Genomic DNA, 19,179 nt, shown 5'->3' on the forward strand with positions numbered 1-19,179 from the left:
GTCAAACTGTATGTACACTATTAATAACTGGCCTGATTTGCATTTATGACTCACCTTCATGCTTCAATGGATAATATTTCCCTAGAGATTTGCACTTTTCAAAATGGCATGTACTATAGTCCACTAAAAACCTGTCTTAGAGCTAAGACTCCTATTCACATTATGTTTATGCCTAATATTCTGTTTTAATCTTTTAGTGATATCAGCAATTTTTTCCCTTGTATTACATATCCTGCAATTACTCTCATTATCACTAACTCTCACTATCTGGTGTCAGTTGGGAGATATGGGTTACATTTTGAGTTTGATTCCTGTCAAAGTTTCTTTCTCTGGCTCGCTCATTTGGAAAGTAGATCTAGACCTGAATTTCTGTAAAGTTTTTGTGATAATGTCTTTCGTTAAAGCCAATACACAACGAAATTGAATTAATTGAATTACTGATCATGGTAATTTTTTTAATACACTAAAATATAGTAAATATCAAACAACAGCAGTTAAGGATTTTCCAACATGCTCAGTAGAAACAAATAAGTCAGCACATGTCTCCATTTCCTTCTTGACATTTGGAAGCTGCTGTGCTGTTCTTGACTTGCTCACAAATGGAAAGTACTGCCTTCAGAGATAAGTTTATGGTGCTGCACAAAGTTTGTAGCTATAGAGCAGTTCTTGTGATTGTGATTACCTGATCTAAAATCTACCAGACTCGCATGAGCGTCAATTAAACGATGCCATCAAACTTTTTCTGTATTTTCTGCATTTTCTGTATTGTAAAAGTACAAAAATACAAAACACAAATGCATTCTGACTACAAATTACATACTGTCTTTCATACTCAGGAAAGACAAAATTACAAAATAGCATTTATTGTGTGTTTCTGCATTATGTATTTTACTTATTTCAGTTCCCCAAAATATTGCCCATTCCCGAGCCCTGACAGCAAATCCATAAGGATCCCAGCATAGATGATGAAGAAAGGCATCCGAAAACACAGCACTGCACAGCAAAATAAATATGAGCAAGCTGTCAGCGTGTGTGGGCGTTCATAAAGACACTCGTATGTCTACACAGTCCCACAAAGAGATAATGACACCTAGATACTTGCAGATGGTTTTCTAATCACTGAGGTGATACAGGTTTAACACACACACACACACACACACATATTCACATGACCACAAACATGAACTTCTATACACACCACCTACACTTGCCATGACCCAGATGTGGGGTACTAACAGGTTCCATTTCACCAGAGAGGTGGTGTAAGGTTTCGCACTGCTTGAGCCCAGGTCAAGTGTTGTCTACACATCTTCAGTAAGCCTCTTGAAAAGTGTTGTTTTGTAGTGATTCATCAAGCTGACTCTAACAGAGAGAGATTCACAGAAGGGAAACAAGTGTCTCAACCTGCTTACACAATGTCTGGAAAAATAGAAACATATTTAAAAGGTTTACTAGAATATGTGAACTGACCTTTGTTAATCTGACAGAAATGAAAACAGCTGATTAATGGCACTAACCATTCTCTACCTCATCTGGTCTAATAAGATTTCTTAGTAAAGCATGGAATCGTGGCCCCAGACCCTAAAACACATGGAATCTGTCTGTTAACACTACTTTTCTAAAAAAAAAAAAAAAAACAAAAAAAAAAAAAACGGCCTTTACAAAAGGTGAGAAGCAAATTCCTTCAGTCTTAGTAAGAGGAAGAAACCCAAATTGGCATACAAATGCAATGACATGGTGCTCTGTCAGAATTCTTCCTGACTGAGTTATATCCCCTGGTAAAAATTATGGAAACATATCAAATTGTTTGAAAGCATACTACAAATGCTTTAAAACCTCTTCAACATTGGCAATAGTGATATCATTTATGTATTCTTTATTCTAAAACCGATTTGTTGTTCGATACTTTCTATAAAATTCTATGCTCTGTAATCAGGAACTGTGTAACCATTTTGTAAATGGTTGATCTGTTACCCTGTTTCTGATCAAACTCAAGCCATTTAACATGGAATCAAAGGGAATTTAGCACGTTCTTCATGTTTTTCAGGTCAGTGAAGGTCTAATCGAAGTCTGTCAACAGAACAAATGTATCATACTCCTTGCCCAGTCGGATAAGACTCCTGGCCCTGCATCAGTCACGAGAAGCCAAAATAAAAGGCTCCTTACTTGGCACAGTTTGCCAATTTGACGAAATTGAAGGGGGAGCAAGAGCCATACACACAAGAGTCTCTTAGTACAACGAAAATCCCTTCACTCTGCTGCAAGGCGTCATATTACAGACACAATTTTTCAGGGGGTTTTAACGTCTTCCTGTGGAAATCAATATATTTTCGGTGCTAAAATGATTCATGTTCAAGGGTGGGGTGGATTGGTGGCTTAGAATTTGCCCTTCCAAGGCCAGGAAACCCATACAGTATAAACTTATAGTTAAAAATCACTGATAAGACGTATTTGAGAGCACATTTCCATATATCTCGTCACAGGAAATCAGTTTGATCATGATTTTTACTTCCTTTAATATTTTAGAGTGACTTATTGATATCTAGGCTATTCTCTTGTCTTTATTAGGGTCAGTAGGAGTCTCATGCCCTGTTCCAGTGTTCAGTGAGGGTGCTGAGTGTGCATGAGTTTTGTTGTGTTTTTTGGTCCGGATGGGGTTAATATGGCCCATGGGGAAGCCTGAACCCCCTGCCTCCACTCCACACACACTGTATGGCCCTAATCCTCCCAAAGCAAACGGCTTTAGTGTAATTTGCACTGCAGCTGTCTGCCCCTGGAAGAATCAAGAAATTGTGCTGCACATGTTCAGCTGCATGAACAAATGTTGTAGAGCAAATGAAAAAAAAAAGATGCCCCCATGAAAAAGAGGGGAAAAAAAGAGAGATGAAGAGAAATCCTCCACACAAGGCCTGCATGTGTACGGGGTGATGTGGTGTGTGTGTGTGTGTGTGTTTGTGTGTGTGTGTGTGTGTGTGTGTGTGTGTGTGTGTGTGTGTGTATCCATGCACATGTGTGTCTGTCATGCTTTTAGGTCAGTGGTGTTAAAGGTGGTTGGCATGGGGTGTCGAGGCTTTCGCGTGCAACGCCTACATTGCCTGAACTGTGAAGGATTACTGGCAAATGGGGGCGTCAGGCTGGATGCATGTGAGTGTGTGAGTTCACTGAGAGGCTTTACAGTGCCTGCGGCTCTCCCTGGAGACTCTATGCTTAACCAGCATTTCTAATTGCCCGCGCAGCAGAGGACAGCTCATTGCTACAGGTGCCAGAGAAGCAGAGATTTGTCATACTGTCATATGTATCTATGCATTACACATAGAACATGTATAATAAAAACATAAGAAAATGAATATAATTGTCATGGCATGGTAAAAAAAAAAAAAAAAAAAAAATCTGTAAAACTGTGCTGCTGCAACATGATTAGCTGATTGGATAATTGTGTGAATGAGCAGAAGTATAAGTGTTCCTATTAAAGTGGACGGTTAGTGTGTGCAAATATCAGCCAATCTTGTGACAGCGGCACAATGCATAAAATAGTGCAGTAACAGATCAAGAGTTAATGTTCACATCAAACATCAGAATGGGGGAAAAATGTGATCTCAGTGACTTTAACCGTGGCATGGCTTTTGGTGTTAGACAGGATGGTTTGACTATTTCAGAAACAGTTGATCTCTAGAGGGTACACAGACTGGTGTGAAAAACAAACAATATCCAATGAGTGGCAATTCTGTGGGCACAAATGCTTTGTTAATGACAGAGAGCTTAGAGGAGACTGGCCAGACAGGAAGGCTATAGTAACTGTTTACATTTTTTAAACAATTCATAATGCATAATAAACATTGCAGTGTATAAAATGCCATGCATTTTCATAGTATATATCATTACTGGTTTCACGTTTCATAGCTATTATCCATTGTTTATTACTATGGGTGTATTAATAACTGCATTATAGTCAACTGTTTATCTGTATTACATAAATACAATTTTGGGCTTGATACAACTGTGAGATATGTAACAATATACATGATGTAGGTTTAATATCATGAGAATATTTGAGAATGCAGAATAAGTCTGTTTAATCATTTACACATTGATCATTTGATCCATGATATGTCGGTTAATCATTTACACATTAATGGCAGGTATATAAATTCTGTTAATGTTTTCACATACATGCTACAACACATTTAAGGGGTTTTGCTATTAACAAACATAATACAGTACACAAGCTGAGTTCATTTGTTATAATGATATATTTTTGTGTAGTAATTTTTGGTAGCACAATTCACATAGAAAAAAAACAACCTTTGCTACACTATTTTGCAAACGTTTTTTTAACAGCTTCCTTCAAATGTTTTGAATCCTAATAAGTAGCATAGAATCTGTTTATGTATCTGCAACAAAATGTTCTTTTTTTTTTATTAAAGAGAACACTGATTTTAAGCTCTTCAGCACTGAACATTTAAACAGTACTTTATATAGTTTAAGCAATTCACAACCAAATCTAATTTTACCCTTGTGTTTATCATTTCACATTCCTTTTCTGGTGCATTTGTTCAGTGTTGTATTGTGTTTTACAAGACACTCGGGCAGCTGTGAGCCCACTGCCTTAAGCTGCTGTTGGGCGGACTGGCTGTTCTGACTGAGGCTTCACTGGTGTTTAGCTGCTTGGCACAAGCAAAGAGAGAGAGCCAAACGAATAGAGGAAAAGCATACTGTGACGATTTTAGCCTCAGAGATTTAATGGCAGACAAAGAGCATGGAGGGGTTGTGATGACTGCAGAGAGGGGCCAAGTTCCTCCATGCTGGCACACAGCAGCTTCACATCATCCTTCTATAGCCTACCAGAACATATAATGTACAATACATGTGCAATATTATATATGGTCATGTGTAAAGGATGGAACTGAAAGTAAAAATGAATTTTATGATAATATATACTATTAGAGAGGGACCTTAATATGGGGTGCACTCCACATTTTCATAAACTTATCGTTCATTAATGAATAGTGTCAATTGGTTTTATCTTAATGATTTGTTTAAAATGGAAAAAAAATTGAAATGGAAATGTGCTACATAAATTAATCAGTTTATTATTATTATTATTATTATTATTATTATTATTATTATTATTATTATTATTATTGTTATTGTTATTATTATTATTACTATTATTATTATTATTATTATTATTATTATTATTATTATTATTATTATTATTATTATTACCATTGCTTAGCATTACACAGGCCCCGGTGGTCGTTAAGCCTGCATGGCCAGTAACTTGTAGCAGGTTAACACAGCGTAGATCTCACTGAACACAAGCTACAGATAGGGCCAGCTATGTCCCATGTCACCTATCTCTATCCCACATGGTTAATACTCCACCAACATTAAAACCCATTTTAAAGTCTTGAACATGCAGTGAGGGCTGTCAGCACTTGTTTGAAGACTGCATGGCTCTGGGATCAAGTTGTTTTTATTGATTATGGCTCATAGTTTTGTTTGTGGATGTGAATGCATGTGGGTTCTTAATGCTTGGGATGTTTGGGTAGACTCCCAGGTTAAGCCTGCACACTGCTATTATCACGTTGTTGATTTTATTTTAACTGAAAACTGGAGATGGAATATTCAGCATTGTTCTCAGAAACATTGGCGTATAGGCCGCTGATGCTGCACAGAGCCCTCTGGTGGTCAGTTTTTATTCTACTACAGAGTGATGTGCCTGTAAGGTTATGAAGTACAGAGAGATGGACAAAAATACATGAAAGCATAAAAACACATACCTCAGAATCTCATGTATCAAATGCATGTAGATAAACACAGTTTTCTGGATTTTTTTCTCCTTAATGATGACAACAGCGATGCAAGATTTCTTTAAGTATTATACAGTACAAGCATGACACAACCTCCATATACAATGTTTAGCAATAAAGATGAGCAGGCACACTATTATATTTGCTGGATCGTCTACCAGACTAATATGCCAAAAGGCTATTTAAAAAGATACTGAATATAGCGGGTCATCTTATACTCTGCCATCTTATACGAGTCACCCATTTAAAAAACAAACAAACAGAGAGAGAGATAAAGAAAGGTCACTTACTAAGTTCTGCATGGTTGGATTCCTACTGACACTGAAGACAAGAATAGAGCCATAAACCCATCCATCACATAAATGGGCTAAAGGTGGAGTCTTGCAGAGCCATCAGCCATGAGACACATGCGGTGACGCACTCAGAGCAATACCCTGGAATCAAGAGTCATACAGGAAAAAGTCTTAAGAATGCTGTGTGGACTGCTTTGTAGATCCATTAAATACTATATGAATGTTGGATTCAACCATGAACTAAGCCAGAGAAAGGTCAATCACAACAATGGTTAATTAACACATTCCAGATCTAGCTGTGTTAAAAGAAGCAAGCTGGAAGGAGGCATATACTCATATTTCATACAGATATAAACTGAGTTCTGTTCTGCTGTGAGAAACTCTCTCTGATCTAATATATCAGTAATCCTCTCTAACGCTGAAACACACTGAGCATTACCATCCAGCTTAAAATGTCTGCTCTAAATGACCCTCTGACAGACCTATACAATTCCCTCTAATAAAAAAGTACCAGAAAATGGGTTGGGGGACCCCCACAAGATGAAACCAGTATCATGGTGTGAACAATAAAGGACCTGAATGAAAACTAAACACTCCACTACCTTCCATTCATATGCCATTCATAAAGAATAACAAACCAATTAAGCCTGATGATCAACCATAAATATCAAACAATTGCCAGACCCAGATGGAGAGGATTAACTGCTTTAAAGTCATTGTGGACACAACCATTATTTAATCTTTCAATTCCCCTTAACCATGCCTTAGTAATACCAGTCCAGGATCACTTTTCCATGTTGGACACACTGTTTGCCAACGTGTTTTATTAATGCTTTTGTTTCAGGGGCCCAAAACGAAGGGCCTCACGGTGAGATAAAAGCTAATGCGTGATTCACTTGATTATACACTTCAAACACAGACCAGCCAGACTATCTAGGGATGCTAACACAGAGAGAATAGGTGGAACTGAGACCTTCTGAGGCCGTGGAAGCATAGCCCTCTGATGCCAAGTCAGCTTTGAAGTCAGGACAGCGTGTGATCTGTGCAACACTGGCTTTTGAGAAAGAAAAAATCTAGAGTTTTACGAGTGGGTGAAATCTGAGAGCTAGCATAGGGCTTAGGGTTTCCCTTGAGTCTTAATAGGGTTTTGATATCGATTAGATTTGAGGCCATTTAATACTCACACTGGCTGGCTGTTTAACATCTGCATGGGATAATGAGAGATGGCTGGGAAGTATTGTGACACTTCAGACATTCGGCATCTGTCCTAAACAGAGAAGAAGAGAATAAGAAAGAAACGTGAATATACTGTACTATTCAGATTAGAGATATCCTCTCTGCACAACCATGGTAAAGGAATTTAAATAATAGGTGAAAAATATGCTTTAAGAGAACCACAGAAAGGAATGAATTGCTTAATACTCTAGCATCATTCTGGGGGGTAGAGAGGAAAGAAGAGAGAGAACTGTTGGATATCACACTCAGCCTGTTAGAGCAGGACCTCCAATTCTCCTGACACTGAGCAACTACAGTGTTTATGGGATATAAGGGTGGTGGGTATAATAAGTGGTATGTCCCAGATATTCAGAAGTGAAAAAGTCAGAGTGTGAAGGGCTCTCAGCTGGATGATAATGAGCTACTAATACATGGTTAAGAGTGAAGCCCCATTTGTTAGAGGAACTCCAGAGGAGGCTGGGATGGGAAACAGGATCCACACCTTGAATACACTCACTTCTGATTCACAGGGGCTACTGTTGGTTAGATCAAGGGATACATTTGTAATCAGACTACAGTTGCATCCAGAACACTCCTCAACACAAAAATAGATGACATTTACACAAATTAAATGTTACATTGTGTGTCTTCATATGGTTAAAAAATAAACGTTGCCTATAGGAATGGTTAGACAGTCAACATCAAGATTTTTCTTATATGTGTTCAGTCACAGAAAGTGGAAGTCAAGTGAGAGACTGTGTCTCTTGGAGGGACCGGCATGATCCTGTCCATTAATTAATGCGGTTCCTCGAACCAGCACATTGCTTACATGTGGTATGCAAACAACTCGAAAGCCGGCTCTGATTTCAAAGTAAGGTCCTCTGGACCAGCTGTAGACCATGGGACCATTTTCACCAGCTTTTTGAAATGAAAGCTGTGTTGGCCCATCAGAAGACCACTGGATGGAGAGAGAGAGAGAGAGAGAGAGAGAGAGAGAGAGAGAGAGAGAGAGAGAGAGAGAGACTTATTGACCAAGAAAAAAGTATAGCCATGTTTGAGAAGGTACAGATGTTCAACTGGATTTGCTAGTGGTTGCTGACAGTTTTTTGAAATAAAACAACTTGCATCAGCTCCTCATGGTGTGTGAGTGTGTGTATGTGTGTGTGGGTGCATGTCTATGTGCATGCATGCATTCATTGAATAGGAACACAAAACACAATACAACAATTTGAAGTTGGAATGTTAATGAGCTAATACACATTTTTCTTTATTTACATCCAGGCCAAGATACTTCTGAAGATAATTCTTCCCTACAAAGTATCTATAATACAGCATTTAATTTTACTTTCAACTCAGATATAGTCAGTTGTTGTCCAGAGACTTTTCTCACCCTCCTGCTGCAGGGCCAATTAGAGTTTACATTCCACTGCAATCCTTTAATCTGCCTCTCTGATCAAAACACTGCTCCTGACAGGTTCACCAAGGAAAATACACATACAATTAATCCTGCCGATCCAACGGGTCACACTACAGCATGTCCCTTAATCAATGAAGGATATTTGCTATTGCTAAATATATATTTTTTAAACCTTCTATAGTAAGCACAGTCACTTTTAATTGGATTGCATTTATCATTTATCTACTATCTGTAATGAGGAAATAAGCTGAACATGTCCTGATTAAAAGTCACTTGAGGATTGTTCACACAGCAGCCCAATTAGATGCCTGTCGAATAGCCACTCTCGAGAAGCCCAGCTGTGCAAGAAGCCCTCAGATCTTCCTGCAATAAGGTGTAAGAGTAAAGTTATATTTACAGGACATCCTGTATTTGACATGTATTTATGGTCACATGGAATCTCACAAGCTTTCCTTTAATTAAACGATGATCTGTCAACAGCGCAGCTTTGGAGCTCTGCAAATGTTTCTTTCACAAAAGCAAAAAAAATAAAAAATAAAAAAAATAAATTCAAATAAAATATCTGGATGTATACTTTATGTAGACCTTATAATGATATGACAAATGATAGTTCATGAAGGCGTTCACTTTGCTTTTTAATATATGTGCCCAGTAACATAAGAAAATATAAAAAAGGGTCACAGAACAGACAAAGTCAAAGATAAAAGGTCAAGTATATACTGTAAGTCAAGGATAAAAAGAAGTAAGAGTACATTACATTGTGCATTGCTCTTGTAAACTGTAGTGTGACGTACCAGATTATTTGCTCCATAATTAGTCTACACACTTGCATTTGATCTATAATGAAGAAATAAGGTGAACAATTAATGAGGAATAACTGTACAACCCAATATTTAATGTAAACAAGTTAGTCATCACTTCCATTATGGCAGCTATAAACTGTCATTCCCTCAGCAGCCTTTTTTCTCTGTCTCTACCTAGAAACTCAAAGCACAAAGTCCTCCATACTGAAGACTTTCCAGTGGCAGAAAACTTAAGAAAACTGGAGACTCCTTCTTTCAATGTAAATAAATGTCTCTTGACAGAAAACCTCTCGGTTAATCATAAATAGATTGATAGCTTGGATTTCACATTTTTAAGTTCCCAATTGTCAGTCTATATCAGGACTCAACCATACCAGTAAGGCATAAAGTAGCAGTAAGCCATTATTTTTGATGAAATGATCACAGCATGCCATAGTCACCATACCACTTTACTGTAACATCCTAAGATTTGTGCTTCTAAAATATTAACATGTTTTTTTCTCTGTGCAACAAAATCTCATTACATTTTAAGGCATATACACTCCCTTCAGAAACTACTGAAATAGCAAGGCCAGTTGATTTGTTTTTGCTGTAGATGGAAGACATTTGGGTTTGCGATCAAAAGATGAATATGAGAATTTCAGCTTTTATTTCCTGGTATTTACATGTAGATGTGTTAAATGACATCAAACATTTTGTATCACACCACCCAATTTGTAGGTGAACAAAAATATATAAACCATATAGGAATATAGGACTGACAGGTGTTTCTTGTTACATAGGTGTTCCCTGTTAAAGTGATTGTTTAAACAATAAATAGCTCTGAACATCTACTCTTGGTTTTAGCCTTCAGGTTCAACTGTGAAGTTTGCATTTGTTTTTAAAAAGGATAAGCAAACATGAAGATCAGAGATAAGATGAGAGAAAAGCTAGTCATTTTGAAGCTATGAAAAGAGGGAAAATCAATCAGAGGCATTGCAGAAGCAGTTTGGAATGTCTTGAAAAAAATGAAACCACTGGTGTACTGAGAAACAGACACCGAATGGGTCAGCCAAAAAAAACAATAGCTGATGACAGAAACAAGTGTGGATAATGAAAGGGTCTGCTCATGATCCAAAACATATAAGCTCATCTGTGAAACATGGTGGAGGTAGTGTCATGGCTTGGGCTTGCATGGCTGCTTCTGTAACAGACTTATTATTCTTTACTGATGATGTAACTCATGATGGTAGCAGCAGAATGAATTCAGAAGTTTACAGGGACATTTTGTCTCCCAATTTACAAAGAAATGCATCCGAATTAATCAGTAGGAACTTTAACAAGCAACAAGACAATGATCCAAAACACACTGTGGACTCAACAAATGACTTTTTCAGGGGGAAAAAGTGGAAGTACAAGCCTGGAAAAGCATCACAAAAGAAGAAACCAACAATTTGGTGATGTCAGTTAGTCTCTGGGTTGATGTAGTTATTGCAAGCAAGGGATATGCAAACAAATATTAAGTGTTATTTACTTTAAATTACGTTTTACATAATTTATGTTTCAGGGCGCACAGTGGCTTAGTGGTTAGCACGTTCGCCTCACACCGCCAGGGTTGGGGGTTTGATTCCCACCGTGGCCCTGTGTGTGGAGTTTGCGTGTTCTCCCCGTTTTTCCTAAGGGTACTCCAGTTTCCTCCCCCAGTCCAAAGACATACAAAGTGTCCGTGGTGTGTGAGTGTGTATGGGAGTGTGCCCTGTGATGGATTTGCACCCTGCTCAAGGTGTACCCCGCCTTGTGCCCGATGCTCCCTGGGACAGGCTCCAGGTTCACTGTGATGCTGAAAAGCATAAGTGGTATAGAAGATGGATGGATAATTTATGTTTCATGTTTTAGAACAAATCTAGAAGTAAATACAAGGAAATAAAACTGAAATCTCAAACTCATATCCATTTTTTGATCTCAAATCAAAATGTCTTTGGTGTAAAGCACAAACAAATTAATTGTCTGTTCCAATAGTTTGGAGGTGTTTTATATGGTATATAGCCTGATTATTTAATATTAGCTGCCCACCACACTCCTATAAACTTCTTCTTTATTAGTAAGTTAAGATAATAATCACAAATGCAGTACAAACATGGTCAACAAAAATGCACATTACTTTAGACAAATACTCAAAATAAATATTGTTCCAGAAAGATCCTAAAATTATTCCTATAAATCATTCATACATAATAATATTCCTGTGCCTATCCTCACACTGATCTTATATTTATTATTGGTTAAATTGATCAAGGCTGCTTGGCAATAGGCAATATGAAATACATTTAATTGATCTAACTCAACCAATGAGCTCTCATGTCATTTCACTGTGTAAAATTGGATTTTTTTCTTCATTTTTTTCCTTCTAAAAACAAAATTAAAAGTAGAACTAATCAGCAAAAATATTTTATGATGCATCTTTCAATAAAGCCTTGGGAATAAGAGGAACATGCTGAAGCTCTACCATTACACCTATGACACTGGCATACACACACTTACATATCAACTTACACACTAGCGTGCGACACCCGGCATACGTTACACATGCATGCACACACCCACACCAAGACCCCCCTCCTCCCTCCACACACACACTTTCCTCTATTATTTCCGTGCTCATCACAATTTCACACATCTTTTTCAAACTGGCTGGATAATCCGTGTGTAGTGAGGCTTTGTGGCATGTTGAAAGAATAGAATTCCAACATGGCACACTCAGACTTCAAACCCAGATAGAGGCAGAGTCATACACTCTCAGTGCTCATACCAGTAAAACATTAGTATACACATTTCCAGTAAGTATCTACTGTTCTCTCATGGCCACACATTATAACACAAGAGTAACCCAAGTAATACAAAAGAATCAAAAAGGTCACTTTGGTTTATTAGGTAAGTACATAATATAAATATATACGCATGTTTTAAGCCATTAAATGTAGACAAATTTCTTAATTGTTTTTAACACCCAATAAACTACTGAAATCTCTACATGAACAATTCCAGAATTTATGATTATATATAAATATGAAATTATGAAATTCCACCGTGTCTGTCAGTGATAACACATAAGGACTTTCTATTTGCTTGGAAATGATTTGACAAATGTTTGGTCAAAGTTTTCTTGAGAAATTCTGTAAAATCCAAATATGCCCATATTTCTACAATCTGGACTTGGTCTATTGTCCCAAATAGCTATGTGGCTAGCCAAATGTTAATAAAGTAGTTTGCAATAATTATATACACATGGGTGTGATTTCAGTATAGGAGTATTGATTTGTATTTTTATTTAACAGTAGCTAAAACTGTCTGATCTATCATGTTGGTACAGGTGTACAGTTGGTATGTGTGAATGGATTTTATCAATATGGAAGGGTACAGTGTTCAGTTGGGTGTTTTACAAGTGAACAGTGTCATAAACAGAGCAATGGTATTGTTTCACCTGATAAAAACAGCAAGTTACTACAGCTCAGTAAATCAGGCTGATTCATCAAATCAAGGTCCACTGTCATGCAGAGTTTACTTCCAAATTCAAATCCACAATTTTTACAGCAGATTTTCTGTGAAAAGTTCAGGTTCGTATCTGGTCACCCCGCAGAGATATTCAACCAGAAAGTGAGGAAATTTTTTTTTTTTAATGCACTTTCTCACATCCATAAAAAAAAAGAAAAGTCTCAAACCTGAAATGTTGTGTACCATACTTAGGTAAAAAAAATTAAGACTGAGACTCGAACCCTTCACATTAAAAATTGACCCTAAATGTGGAACTGTGAGCAAACCTGAGCATTACATTTGGACTTAAGTTCTAAGTGAAAGGAACATGAATGTGCAAAATGTTTATAAATGTACATGTACATGTATTTGTAATGTGCTCTAGAGATCAGTTTTTGTTCTGAGGAGCTAGGACCAAACTGGGCTGAGATATTGAGGTTTCCATAAATAGCTGTATAGCCAAAAGTTGGTGGGTGCCATGACACAAAGATGGCCGTCATAGGTACACCAAGCAAAATAAAATAATTAATTAAACAACTGGTGGTTTTGCAATGCCAATACACAGAGGTAATCACTCAAAAAAAAAAAAAAAGAAAAAAAAGAAAAAAAAAAAAAGAGGAAAATTAAAAACAGTTAAGCAGCCTGTATTGGACCACTTGAGATGGAATGACCCTTACCAATTTATCCTGTGATTTTGAGCATGATTAGTCTAAAAGTGTGGAACCAAACATTCATATAATTGGAAATAGCTATAAAAGACGCCTAACCATAAAAATGAGAGGAAAAAATGTCCTTCTATGGGCACTTTAACAATTGGCATACTTATAAATGATCACTTTGAATTTGTGTTTAAATGTGTCTTTAATGAGTTTAGCTAGCTTAGCATGCAAACACTGTGGATAAAAGAACCACATTACCCTTTACTCTCAGACATGAATTGTTGAGTTGCTAACTAGCACAGTTATTATTTGTTTCTTTATGGAACTGAGAAAGTCTCTGTCTTAAATGTGGCTTTTGCAGTGTCTTAACAAATTTGATCTGAACTTCAATTTATATAATTGGAATCAGTCATCTAAGAGCACTTAATCATAAAAATGACATGTTTGATTTCAGATGTATTTTAACAGTTGGCAGACTTTTACATTATCTGTTTGGATTTTTGTTTGATTAAGTGTTTGAATAAGGTCAAATTATACTCTTTCAAATCCATCATCAGTTTCAGTATGAGTGAATGTAAATGACTAAGCGAATGACTGCACTGTTATAGATGGATGATGTATAATATATCATCATGAATGAGTCTTGACTCAAAAGCTGAGCATAGATTCAGAGAGACTGCATGCAGCCGGCGCTGTGCTGTTGCCTGACTGAATGTCTCATGAACTCCTCACCTTCTAAAATTACAGTGATGGCCCTATAGTAAAAAGACAAATCTGCTGGATTCTTTTGACATAAATAAAAAAGGATCTTGTGTTCGGAGCATCAGTGCATCTTTAAAATGTGTGAACAGCACTGTCTGTAATCTAAGGGTAAAAATCTTTTTTGCCTGTCATCGATAGTGGCCATGACTGTTCTCATACTTTGTGCATAGTGTCATCGCTTGTTAAAGTGCGAATTACCTCACTTGATTTTGCACGGTGAGGAAACTGGCTTGTTCAACAGAGACATTCTTTCCAGTTTAGTTCTCAAATCATAATGAGGCCACCCTCAGAGGGCCAAACATGACTCCAACTGGCACTGGTATGTTTGCAAAGATCTGCTTTCATAGTTTTCTATTGTTTATTTAGGGGAACCCAAATTTATCTCCTAACCTCGATTTTACACTCAGACACACACTGTGTACTTAAATTCATAGGCAGACAGCATGACTATAAGAAGTGCCACACGCAGGACATTCTTAACATACTAGTCCCATACTACAGTCCTAATACTGTATCATGATTCATACCTAGTACATTTCAAATATTTGTGATTTGAGTGGTGATTATTTAGGCTATTAATATGTTGTTGATGATCTATTAAGATGTCTGTCCTCCCAATTAAATAAGTAGAAATATATAGGGATTAATTGTTAATTGTTGCTATATCAATGTTACAGTGAGTAATGTCTGACTAAATTGTGTTATCATATCTTGTCTCGTCTCTAAATTGCCTTATCGAAAGAGTTATTATGCTTGGTTTTCAGGTTAGTTAGTCAAAATATGACAAATATAATATGCCATTTTATGACTTTCATTAAGCTAATTGACGAGAAAGGTAATTACAGTGGTGAGGAAAGGTAATTAAAGTGGGGTCAAATATTCACTTACAAAGCAATTACCCACATTAGGCTATTTGTTCATTCATATTAAATGTAGCTCATTTATTACATGCAAATTTAAATGATTCTAAATGTTATATTGGAGATAATCTGTGAATATGCATAGAAAGAAGAATTGATGTTTATGACTCACTCTTTCTAGATGTTTTTTTAGCCATGCTCATACCCAATGTATTTCAATGAGATAAAATATGATGTCAGGAGTCAGAGGTCATGAGCAGGGTTTACACCAGTAACCTTTGGTTAACAGTTCATACAGAGAGAGTCTGTGTTAGGTAGGGTGTGTTTGGACGAGTCATTATTTATGAAGGGCCACAGTTGCTGCTGTAGGCTTCTGGGTAAAAAATAAAAGTTGGTCATCTGGTCAAGGGCTGAAGGGAGCGTGCGGTGAACAGGTGGGGAGATCAGGGGATTGTGGGACAACCCACACCTGCCCTGTCTGTCAATCAACAGAGAGAGAGAGAGAGAGAGAGAGAGAGAGAGAGAGAGAGAGAGAGAGAGAGAGAGAGAGAAATACAGAGAGAGAATCCTATCCAAGTATGTCTGAAGAGGTGAAGTGAATACAGCGTCATAGCATGTTTCAGGCCTACAGTGACATTGCAGCACAAACTATTTCTCCTCTGCAATGGCTCTGCATTCTTTACTGGAGATCTGTCTCATGATGACCTGGACTGAAACCTAAACCATTTGTCTATTTTTATATAACCTGCCCTGCCTGCTCTGGCTGCTGACTTCTAGGAAGAGGGAAAAATATTGTGACATTATCTTAACACTATCAAGATATTATAACTATATTATTATGTCCATATTTAAATGTCTGGTTGTCTTCATAGAAGTATATTCTGTGATGATGGAGATAGAAAGAAGAAAAAAAAAGCTCTGCTGACACAAGGATACAGTGTTAGCCATAAATATTATATGTACAGTGATATCGGTAAATGCAGTTGCTAAGTTCCCAGAGACCTGAAACTTTACGTCTAAACGTCCATTGCTTTAAAACTGTATCAGCAAAAAACAAACAAACAAAAAAACAACAACAATAAAACATAGCAAGATAACTATATTTAATTGTTAATACTAGTAAGATATACTACTAACTACTAATAAGATATAATATTTTAACAACACCAATCATAAGCTTTAGTTGAACATCCATTAGCAATAATACTATACAATTCTTCTAACATACTTCTTGAAAACAATACAATCCAGGTGGACTGCTGATCCAGGTCAGAGGCCAAACACAGACTCTCAGGCCTTTCTTCCTGTCTTTCCTCCTACTCCAAGTGTAATCCTCAATATTCTGTCCATACATCCATGGTTTTGTGAAAGCTGGCGTCCTCTTATGCTGTAGGCCAGGGTGTATCAGCCCAGTGGGGCGGCTGTGCCGACTCCGACTCTTATACAGAGCCTGGACCAGTCGGCTGGGCCAATGTGCTGGGCAAGCAGCAGGTGCAGCTTAGGGAAAGGTCTTCTACATAGAGTATGATGGGCAGCTCAACTGTCTCACAGAATAGATAGACACACACACACACACACACACACACACACACACACACACACACACACACACACACACACACACACACATGGACAAACTGACACAGACACACACATAGGAGATATAGTTCTGACCAGTAGGTTATGAGTTCAAATCCCAGCACCACCACTGCTGGGCCCTTGATCAAGAAGCTTAACCATCAACTGCTTACTTGTATAAATGAGATCAATGTAAATTGCTCTGGATAAGGGTGTCTGCCAAATGTAATAAATATAAATGCAACTAGACTGGTATTGAACCCATAATGCTATACTGACTATAAATTGGGAATATATGATTGATATGGTTTACTTATAAAGTATCTATAACCCTTAAATTGGTCAGTAGACCAGTATCTGGGTTAGGATTATCTGCAGTTGTACTAGGAGAAGGTATTTGTCAGGCCTCTAGAGGGCACTGTTCTCTCTACAGGCCAAATGCTCTCCTGTGAGCGTGTGTTTTGAAGGCCATGAGGGACTTTGGGATTCTCCAGTTGCAGGCAGTCAGACTGGCTGGCACCCCAAAAGTAGCTTCTTCATCCCAGAGACAGCTGTTGTCTCCGTGACGACACAAGTGGCCAATGAGGAACAGTGCTGTGTTGAAGGGGGGGAGCTGTGCTGTGCTGAACACGATCAAGTGGCCGAGAACTGGAAGGCCCAGTTGGCTTTGAACAGTAAACACCATTCCAGGATCTGCAGCAGGACAAGCCAGAGCATGGCCCCATGTCACTCGTATACATCCTGGCACTTCCTCAATTTCTGTGATGTTATAGGGCACACCCATTGTCATCATGTCATTAAGAAACGCCGAAGCAGTGTTAGCCCATTGAAGTTTATTATCTCTGTCTTTGCTAAAAGTTATAATAAATGCAGGATATTTCTTTCAAACAAACTTTGTAGTAAAATATTTTTTTAAAGGAAATGTATGGCTTAAAACAGGAAAATCAATTTTAGCATTGTTTACAGTCAGAATAAGAAAACATCTGATCATGAAACCCATGATCAGATGATTAGTGATTAGTGATTAGTAGAGAAAAAAAAATTCTTTAAAACCTAATGTTTTTTTATTAGTAGAGAAAAAAAAAAAAAATTCCAGTGTACAAAGTCCCAAGTCAATCCTCAGCATGTTCTCTCCAGCCTATGTGCTTACATTCATACAGATCATGCAGGATGTTGCTGGAAAAAAAAAGGTTCCTGGTGGTTCCTGGTTGTTTATAGGGTTTTACTTTTGAGATATTTGCTGTATATAGGAAGCCTTGATATGCAGCACTCATAGTTAGAATTGGCAAATATATCTATCTATCACTCTCTCTCTCTCTCTCTATGTGTGTGTATATATATATATATATATCCACACACACACACACAAAATATATATTTTGTGATCATAAATAAATACACTGCGCTGACATGAGTGGAGTGGTGCGAAAGGGGGTGTGGCATTAAAAGTCTGCTGACAGTGAGATTTTCAAACCTATTTTCATCAAAAACTGCCCAGATGCAGAGATAAGATGTTTTCTTGACCTCATGAACAGCATTATAAATCCTGTCACTATTTATGTTCCTTTACTTCAACATAAATGTACTACTTAATACAAATACTAACTTATTTTGGTTGGGAATTTTACCTTCAGTAATCACAGCTGATTTGTTTGTTCATATCTTAGTGATAAAACAATTAAAACTGTTGTATTTAGTTAGCAATCAGGTGAAGTCGATTTTTTATGCTGGAGAGGGATGACATGTAGTGATCATCCATGAAACTGGGTTTTAGAAAATGGCTCAGGAAAAAAAAGATAACGCTGCCTTATCACTGTGTCTGCGGTAAAAGAGGATCTTGGGAGATGATGGCATATGCTTTTTCTTTTGGACCAAAATGTGTCCTACATCTGCTGATTTTGAATGTAACATCTCCTTTGGAGCTCCTCCACCCTTGACCATGAAAATAGCAACAAAAATGTTGGTTTGCATGCCAACCAAAATAAATAACATCAGGGAATTGTGCTTGGATCTGCACCAAACCAGAGCCAAGAATTATAAAGAGGATATTGTGGATTGTACAAGAATTTTCTAGAAAGTTCCCAAAAGTGTCTCTGTAAAGAAACAGAAAAAGGATAATTTATTGTTGAAATTTTTATATGTGACCATGCAGAGAATATGTTAGTAATTTTACAATGGACTTCTTCAACGTGCCCTTTTTGATATCACATGCTTAATGTATTACTTTGCCTTATACTTCAGTAAATTAAATAAATATTAATATAAGATG

At 37.3% G+C, this 19,179-nt stretch overlaps 1 long non-coding RNA gene across 1 annotated transcript; it reads right to left on the bottom strand.

Annotated features, from left to right (window-relative positions):
• Positions 1–1,028: 1,028 nt before the first annotated feature.
• LOC108274537 (uncharacterized) lies at positions 1,029–16,892 on the bottom strand. Its single transcript, XR_001814490.3, has 4 exons — positions 16,561–16,892; positions 7,291–7,373; positions 6,104–6,247; positions 1,029–1,362 (listed from the first exon to the last, which is right to left on the bottom strand). It is a non-coding gene; the product is annotated as an uncharacterized LOC108274537 (long non-coding RNA).
• Positions 16,893–19,179: the final 2,287 nt, after the last annotated feature.

Source organism: Ictalurus punctatus, chromosome 14 (assembly GCF_001660625.3).
Source record: "Ictalurus punctatus breed USDA103 chromosome 14, Coco_2.0, whole genome shotgun sequence".
Lineage (NCBI taxonomy): Eukaryota > Metazoa > Chordata > Actinopteri > Siluriformes > Ictaluridae > Ictalurus > Ictalurus punctatus.